The following is a 9,350-nucleotide window of genomic DNA, read 5'->3' on the forward strand; positions in this document are numbered from 1 at the left end:
GGTGACTCTATAAGCCTGTTTGGCACATGATGCCATGGAGGAAATTTTGTACAACACTTAGAAGGTTCTTCAGCGTCTTTACTCATCAACAGCTTTCATAACTGCCAGACTTAGCAATGAATTTATAAACTCTCTGCTTTCTCGGTGACTGAGGAGTCTCATTTATTTCCCCCAAGAGCCATGGTCGCCGTGACGACTGCCCGTTCAGCTACTATTTCAAGCCATTCTGAACTGATTTAAAATTCAGAAGGTCCTCCCTGCACTCGGATAAAAAGCAGGAGCCCTTTCTGCCCTTTCCTCTCTGATAAAAAGCAAGAGCCCTTTCTGTTCACAGGAATAGAATATTTTGTACCTGTATAGCACGAAGGACTTCTAATGTGATATTCCATTTGGTGACATTTGATGAAAGGAGAAGGGAAAGCAATGTTTCACTGAGGATGAACAGCGTGTACGGGGGATTGCAGAAAGCACGCAGACCTCCCCAGCTGTTTCTTCCAGCGGTGACATCTCATGTTTTTTCCGAGGATGCCCTGAGCTTCAGCTTGTGATAAAGAACTGCGGAGCAAGGCAGATAAAGAGAGGGGTTTGCCCAGGAGGGGGTCGTGCCCAGCCTAATTTATTGTCAAGTGCTGAAAGTGCAGAGATACCCTCTGCAGGGGTTCCTGCCGTGAAGGCGGTCCCTGAGACCTGCCCTCTCGGTGGCGTATGAAAGGCTGTGACCATCACCTTCCGGGGCTTCACGCTTTCATCAGCTCTCTGATGTCTCTCTAAGCAACACCACCCACGCTCTCCTCCAGCCCATCCTGGGTTACAGAAATATCTGACTTCGTGCTAAGAATAAACCCGCTTGCTCTACTTTCAAACCTAACTTGGGTTGCTGGTTGCTTCAGGCAGCACGGAAATGATCTGAAATGGCTTGAGTTGAATTCTTTTGCTTGTGCATACTGGTTCTGCTGCTGCTGCTGCTAAGTCACTTCAGTCGTGTCCGACTCTTAGTGACCTCAAGGACTGCAGCCTTCCAGGCTCCTCCGTCCATGGGGTTTTCCAGGCCAGAGTACTGGAGTGGGGTGCCATTGCCTTCTCCTGCATGCCAGTTCAGTTGTGTCCAACTTTTTGCAACTCCGTGGCTCCCCTGTCCGTGAAATTTTCCCAGGCAGGAATGCTGGAGCGGGTTGCCACTTCCTTCTCTGGGGCATCTTCCCGATGCAGGGGTCGAACCCACATCTCTCGCGTCTCCTGCATTGGCAGGTGGGTTCTTTACTGCTGAGCCACCTGGGAAGCCCAGTGGTCTTACTTACTTTGTACTTTTAATTTTGTCATGGAAAAGTCTACTGGTGGATGCTATATGTGGTTGCTTTGGCTTCCCGAGTTAGGAAATAAACAGCTGAGACTTATATTATACAGCTGTGAAAAATGAAGCAAGATCCCCTGGAGAAGGAAATGGCAACCCATTCCAGTACTCCTGCCTGGAGAATTCCAAGGACAGAGGAGCCAAGGACAGAGAATCCTACAGTCCATGGGATCCCAAAGAGTCAAGACACGGCTGTGCAACTAACTTTCACTTTCATGAAAAATGAAAGTGTTTGTCACTCAGACGTGGCTGACTCTTTGCAACCCCGTGGACTGTAGCCCACCAGGCTCCTCTGTCCATGGGATTCTCCAGGCAAGAACAACGGAGTGGGTTGCCATTCCCTCCTCCAGGGGATCTGCCCCACCCAGGGATCGAACCGAAGTCTCCTGGGTGTCTTGCATTGGCAGGCAGGTTCTTGACCAGCTGAGCCACCAGGGACGTCCAGCTGAAACCTTTGACCACTGGTTAGTTAGCAACACACACGACCTTTCTCTAACGATCTTGTCACTGGGGGACTTCCCTGGTAGTCCAGTGGTTAAGACTCTGCAGTTCCAATGCAAGGGGCCCAGGTTCGATCCCTGGTCAGGAAATTTAAGATCCCACATCCCATGCCAAGGGAGAAAAAAAGCTCTCCAAAGAGCCTTTCTTGTGAGCTATTTAGCTCTTGAATGAGGAAGCAAGTCTCCACCCAAGAGATTATTAGACGCTTTCAGAGTCACCCAAATCTGTGTTCTTTTCTTTTGCTGAAGTAATTTCCCTCTCTGCTTTGAAATGACTGTAGAGTTGGCAGGCGATTAAGTATGAAGAGAACTTCCCCAGTAAGGGAAAGGAAGTATGATCTTTTTGCCAGGGAGAGAGGGGCTCTCACAGTGAGAGAATCCCAGATAGAATTGAACTTGGCCTTGAATGGCACATGGATGACTAGAAAAATCAAAGGCTGTGTTTCAGAGCATAGTTAAGATTTATAAAGTAGTTCATACAAATGATACATAGCGTATATGTGCTTAGTCACTGGGTCGTGTCCAAGTCTTCACGACCCCATGGACTGGGCCCCTCCAGGCTCCTCTGTCCATGGGAATTCTCCAGGCAAGAATACTGGAGTGGGTTGCCATGCCCGTCTCCAGGGGATCTTCCCAACCTAGAAATTGAACCTGGGTCTCCCGCATTGCATACAGATTCTTTACCATCTGACCCACCAGGGCAGCCCCTGCATAGTATAGAGGATAGACTTTTGACAGGTCTGACCTATATACTTTGTGGGATTCCCTGGTGGCTCAGACGGTAAAGTGTCTGCCTGCAATGCGGGAGAGCTGGGTTCGATCCCTGGATTGGGAAGATCCCCTGGAGAAGGGAATGGTCATCCACTCCAGTATTCTTGCCTGGAAAATTCCATGGGTGGAGGAGCCTGGTGAGCTACAGTCCATGGGGTCACAAAGAGTTGGACACGACTGAGTGACTTCACTTTCTTTCTTTTTCTTTGACAGGTCTGACAGAAAGGACACAGCTTGAGACTTCACTGGTTATTCACTTTCACTGCTAAAGGGCCCAGGTTCAATCCCTGGTTTGGGAGCTAGGATCCCACAAGCCTTGAGATGCCACTGAAAGGAAAGATAAAGAAACGTAGTAAGTTTTTTCTCATAGACAAGTGCATCCTGTTAGATTAGAAAATTAGGAAATATGACCCAAGTAAAAGTTATAGGGATTGGAACAGCTCTAAATCTGGGGAGAAAAGAGACTAAAGACAGTAATTGTGTTCATTATTGACACTAATCACATTGTTGTTCAGTCACTCAGTCGTGTCCAAATCTTTGTGACCCTGTGAACTCAGAGTTTGTTCAAACTCATGTCCATTGAGTCGGTGATGCCATCCAACCATCTCATCCTCTGTTGCCCCCTTCTCCTCCTGCCTTCAGTCTTTCCAGCATCAGAGTGTTTTCTACTGAGTTGGCTCTTCACATCAAGTGGCCAAAGTATTGGAGCTTCAGCTTCAGCATCAGTCCTTCCAATGAACATTCAGGACTGATTTCCTTCAGGATGGACTGGTTGGATCTCCTTGCTGTCCAAGGGCCTCCCAAGAGTCTTCTCCAACACCACAATGAAAACTATCCCCCACCCACCTAGAGAAAAGCTCAGGCAGCAGCAAAGAGATCATTAGACACTTAGGCAGTGCAATCAACAATTTATTAATTTAAAAGATTTCCCCAGATAAACACCCAGGAGTGGGTTTGGTGGGTCCCATGGTAACTCCCTTTTTTGTTTCTTAAGAAACCTTCATGCAGTTCTCCATAAATGGCTGTGTCAGTTTACACATTCCTATCGATGCTGCAAGAGACGTCACCCTCTGCAGCATCCATTTTTGTAGATTGTTTTCTTTTCGATGGCCACTCCGACTGCTGCGATGTCATACTTCACTGCAGTTTCTCTTAGAATCTCTCTATTAATTAGTGGTATGGAGCGTCGCTTCACGTGCGTCTTGGCCATCTAGGACAACTACCTTCTGATATTGATCAGCAGACAGACGGGATACTGCTCTTCTGAGAAAAGAGAGAATTGATGAGGTGAGCTTGAGTGCGAATTCCCGGTGGGTGGGTGAGCGAGCGGCTTAGAATAGTCAAGCGGCTCTTCTGAGCTGAGAAGGCGCTGGTCTCATTTGTTAGAACCTCAGGTGGCTGGAGTCTGTGGGGTCAGGCAAGCAGGGTGAGGAAGCTGTACAAACAGGCAGCCCCGAATCTGGAAGGGTGTTGTCTGGTATCTCTCTGTGACTGGGCTGGTATGGACAGAAAGCTACAGGTGTTGCCAAGGAGGTGACCCAGGGAAAGAAAGAGACAAACAGAAGCAAACCTTGGAGAACTGGAACATCCTACCCAGTCAGAGCAGGTCCATCCAGTAGCTTCTCACTGTGCATGGTGGAACTCACTTAGTCAAGACAAGCACAGAGATGCTCACTTATAAATATTCTTGGAGGGACAGATGAGAACATTTTACTAAGCATTTACCTCTAGGAGCCAGAAATGGGCTTCCCTGATGGCTCGATGGGTAAAGAATATGCCTGCAACGTAGGAGACGTGGGTTTGATCCCTGGGTCAGGAGGAGTTTTGTTGGTGCAGGGGATGCAGGAGATTCAAGTTCCTCAATTTTCTTGTGTCATAGCTCAGATGGTAAAGAATCTGCCTGCAACGTTAGAGACCAAGGTTTGATCTCCAGGTGGGGAAGAGCCCCTGGAGGAGGAAATGGCAACCCACTCCAGGATTCTTGCCTGGAGAATCCCATGGACAGAGGAGCCTGGAGGGCTACAGTCCATGGAGTCACAAAGTCAGACACGACTTAGTGACTGAGCAAGCACGAGGCTGCTGCTGCTGCTGAGTCGCTTCAGTCGTGTCCGACTCTGTGCGACCCCATAGACGGCAGCCCAGCAGGCTCCGCCGTCCCTGAGATTCTCCAGGCAAGAACACTGGAGTGGGTTGCCATTTCCTTCTCCAATGCATGAAAGTGAAAAGTGAAAGTGAAGTCGCTCAGTCGTGTCTGACTCCCATCGACCCCATGGACTGCAGCCCACCAGGCTCCTCCATCCATGGGATTTTCCAGGCCGGAGTACTGGAGTGGGCTGCCATTGCCTTCTCTGAATCACGAGGCACTGGAGGACCAGTGTTCTGGAGGCACTGAATGGCTTGATGTCTCATGTGGTTGTCCACTTTTAATGATATCTTTTTCCCCCTCATTGGATATGACTTTTGCAATGTACCTTTGAGCTTGTGAGAGTGTTAGTCGCTCAGTCATGTCCGACTCTTTGTGACCCTATGGATGGTAACCTACCAGGCTCCTCTGTCCGTGGGGATTCTCCAGGCAAGAATACTGGCGTGGGTAGCCATTCCCTTCACCAAGGGATCTTCCCAACCCCAGGTCTCCCACACTACAGGTAGACTCTTTACCATCCGAGCCATCTGACTTTTACAATAAAAAAGGTCAAAATAAGTAGTGTTAGGGAAATAGTATATATCCTTTAGTGTATTTCTTTCATATGGAATGTATATATTTCAGATAATATTATATTTCATATAATATTCCATATATGATATGCCATATATCTTGAAATATATACAGATGATTTTTACATAATTTCTCACCAGTCACTATCGCCATGAAAACCTCGGCTTTCAAAATGTCCTGTTGAAGAAAAATGGCGAAGAAATCAGAAGCCTTGTTTAATAACGTAAAAAAATGATCAGGAGGGTCATTTTGGATGGTACACTGTGTAGAGAGCAGTCCTTTCGAATGAGGCTTGTTGTCAGAAACAGCTCAAGAAACAGATTAGAAATTATGCACTCAGGCTTCTTTTTCTGCTGACAGTTTTCTAGGAATACATGTGTTCAGACAGGAGTCTATTTGTAGACACACACCCCCCCCACCAGGCTGTGAGGGTAGCGTGTCCTCAACCAGATTATTGCTGGCCCCAGACCTCTAATGCAACACGAGGAGAATCGTGTTATCAGCACAATTCAGTTTGATAAAGATTGAATTACCAGATGAAGCAACATTGCGCAAAAGCCCAGAAATTAGGGAGAGAAAGCGAGCTAAACGAGAGCAAACAGGACGTGCATTTCTTTTCCACAGTTATCCTTAAAGCATCTTAAGGTCTTGGGAGTTTTTGTGGATTAAGGGACTTGAATGCCATTTCAGTTGTTACACTGAAAAGTGGATACAGTATCAATTATTCGAGATGGTATTATTTTGCTTGACAGGCAGAGTTGAAATGTGTTGATTATTTGTACACATTCTTGGACATCTAGCTTTCCTGGTGGCTCAGCTGGCAAAGAATCCACCTGCAATGCTGGAGACCTGAGTTCGATCCCTGGGTTGGGAAGATTCCCCTGGAGAAGGGAACCCACTTCAGTATTCTGCCCTGGAGAATTCCATGGACTGTATACTCCATGGGGTTGCCAAGAGCAGGACACAGGTGAACAACTTTCACTTCATTTCACTCTGGACAACTAAAGAAACACTTAAGCATCAAAATGAATAAGTCTGAATTAAAAAAAAAAATAGTAAGGGACCACTGGTCTAGTGGTTAAAACTCCAGGCTTCCACTACAGGGGGTGTGGATTTGATCCCTAGTCAGGAAACTAAGATCCCATATGCTATGCAACTTGGGAGGAAAAAAAAAAAAAGAGGAAGAAATGGTAGCATGCTTATGTGATTCATACATTTTATGTGCAGTTCCATGAAGAAGCAATTTCCAATGCTGCACTGAACTCTGTGTGTGTGTTTAACTGATTTAACAACTCCAACTCTCAACTTATCTGAAAAGTAACACATGCCTTCTGCTGGATTTTGCTAAATGCCCTGGGATTACTTTGGAAGGAATGATGCTAAAGCTGAAACTCCAGCACTTTGGCCACCTCATGCGAAGAGTTGACTCATTGGAAAAGACTCTGAAGATGGGAGGGATTGGGGGCAGGAGGAGAAGGGGATGACCAAGGATGAGATGGCTGGATGGCATCACGGACTTGATGGACGTGAGCCTGAGTGTACTCCGGGGAGATGGTGATGGACAGGGAGGCCTGGTGTGCTGCGATTCGTGGGGTCACAAAGAGTCTGACACGACTGAGCGACTGAACTGAACTGAACTGAACTTATGTTGAAATGTTAAAGTTTGTTGATTTGGAAGTGAGGAATGTAGCCTTGTATCTTTCAGTATGATTCTCTGTTGTCTCACTGAATTTTCAGCTTCTGTCCGCCACTTACGTACCATAAAAGTAATGACAACCTGTCTGAGGAGTTCCAAAAAGACCGTTTATTTCTGATTTGTGTGTGTGTGTGAGAGAGAGAGAGAGAGAGCTCAGTTGTGTTCGATTGCTTTTGACCCCATGGACTGTGGCCCGCCAGGTTCCTCTCTCCCTGGAAGTCTCCAGGCAAGAATACTGGAGTGGGTTGCCGTTTCCTCCTCCAGGGCATCGTCCTGATCCAAGGATCGAACCCCCATCTCCTACATTGCAGGTGGATTCTTTACCGCTCAGCCACTAGCTATTTTTATTGACTCATTTTCCCATCTCCTGATGGCTTTCAAAACACATACCATCTACTCAGGCTTTTAGGGGGAACTATGGGGTCCCAGGGACAGGGGAGCCTGGTGGGCTGCCGTCTCTGGGGTCGCTAAGAGTCGGACACGACTGAGCGGCTTCACTTTCACTTTTCACTTTCCTGCATTGGAGAAGGAAATGGCAACCCACTCCAGTGTTCTTGCCTGGGGCATCCCAGGGACAGGGGAGCCTGGTGGGCTGCTGTCTCTGGGGCTGCACAGAGTCGGACACAACTGAAGTGATTAACAGTGACAGCTCACTATCATTCTTTCATGAGTCAATTTTGGTCACTTAGAATAATAGGAGGCTAGTTGTATCACAATAGGTTAGTATGTGTGTGTTATATTTTTGCGGTAATTCTGCCGTGTAATTATAAGCAGACCCCTTGCCACATACATTGGCGTTTCTGTGCTATATTTGCCAAGGCTCAGTAGACAATGAGTAAAGGGTCAATTCCCTCTTTGTTAATGCTTTCCTTTCTTTAATACAAAATATTTTTACTTGACTACCTTCATAAGGTGGAAAGTCCCTTAGATAGCAACAAACTTCTAGTAAAAGGTAGTCACTCGGGCGTGTCCCACTCTTGGTGACCCCATGGACTGTAGCCCACCAGGCTCCTCTGTCCATGGGATTCTCCAGGCAAGAACGCTGGAGCGGGTTGCCATTTCCTTCTCCATTTTCTAGTAAGAACATATAGAAATGTCAGTGTCCTTCCAATCAATTCTCACCTGTGTCCTTCCAAAATAAATATTATGCTCTCATTATTTTATGATTAGGTTTGAAATCGTAGTTTTCCTTCTGAAGGCCGTTTTGGAATCAGAGGTCATTTAGCAGGGGGTGAGTTGTTGTTGTTCAATCATTAAGTCGTGTCCCGTTCTTTGTGATCCCATGGACTGCAGCAACACCAGAGTCCCCCGTCTTTCACTGTCCCCTGAAGTTTGCTCAGATTCATGTCTCCTGAGTTTTTGATGGTATGCAACCATCTCATCCTCTGATGCTCCCTTCTCCTCTTGCCCTCAAGCTTTAGGATTGACTGGTAAGGGTTGGGTAGGACATAAATAAGGAATCACCAAGAGTCTATGTAAATTTGGGGGTTTGACTTCACCGTTATATACATACATCAAAGCATCAAATCGTATGGCTTAAATATGTGCAGTTTAATACATGTCAGTTATGCCTTAATGCGTTTCAGAAACTGGGGCTCCATCATTAAAATGAACTGAAGATATATAACAGTGTTGTGAAATTTTTCCATGTAATTACTTCTAGCTACTTACTGACTTTCTAGCTAGTCTATCAGTTATTAAAGAGGGGTATTGAAATCTCTGCTGCTGCAGCTGCCTCGTGTCCGACTCTGTGCGACCCCATAGACGGCAGCCCAGCAGGCTCCTCCGTCCCTGGGATTCTCCAGGCAAGAACACTGGAGTGGGTTGCCATCTCCTTCTCCAATGCATGAAAGTGAAAAGTGAAAGGGAAGTCGCTCAGTCGTGTCCGACTCTTAGCGACCCCATGGACTGCAGCCCACCAGGCTCCTCCATCCATGGGAGTTTCCAGGCGAGAGTCCTGGAGTGAGGTGCCATTGCCTTCTCTGATTGAAATCTCTAATTCTTTGCAATTCTGTTCGTTGTTGTTGTTTTTTCCCCCCTTCGTGTATTTTGAAGTTCTTTTATCAGATGCATAAGTTTGAAGAGTCTTATGTTTCTTCCTCAGCCTTCTGGCTAAGATCGAGTGTGATATGGAGGTTTCCCAGATGGCTCAGTGGTAAAGAATCCACCTGCCAATGCAGGGGACACAAGAATTGCAGGCTCAAACCCTGGGTGTGGAAGATCCCCTGGAGGAGGGCACGGCAACCCACTCCAGTATTCTTGCCTGGAGAACCCCATGGACAGAGGAGGCTGGCGGGCTGCAGTCCACGGGGTTGC

General features: G+C 47.0%; 1 non-coding gene across 1 annotated transcript; it reads left to right on the forward strand.

Moving 5' to 3' along the window:
- The first annotated feature begins 1,868 nt into the window (after nt 1-1,868).
- Nucleotides 1,869-1,941, forward strand: TRNAG-UCC. The gene has a single exon. It is a non-coding gene; the product is annotated as a tRNA-Gly (tRNA).
- The last annotated feature ends 7,409 nt before the right edge of the window (nt 1,942-9,350 follow it).

The sequence above is a fragment of the Oryx dammah genome, unplaced genomic scaffold (assembly GCF_014754425.2).
Source record: "Oryx dammah isolate SB20612 unplaced genomic scaffold, SCBI_Odam_1.1 HiC_scaffold_23, whole genome shotgun sequence".
NCBI classification, from domain to species: Eukaryota; Metazoa; Chordata; class Mammalia; order Artiodactyla; family Bovidae; genus Oryx; species Oryx dammah.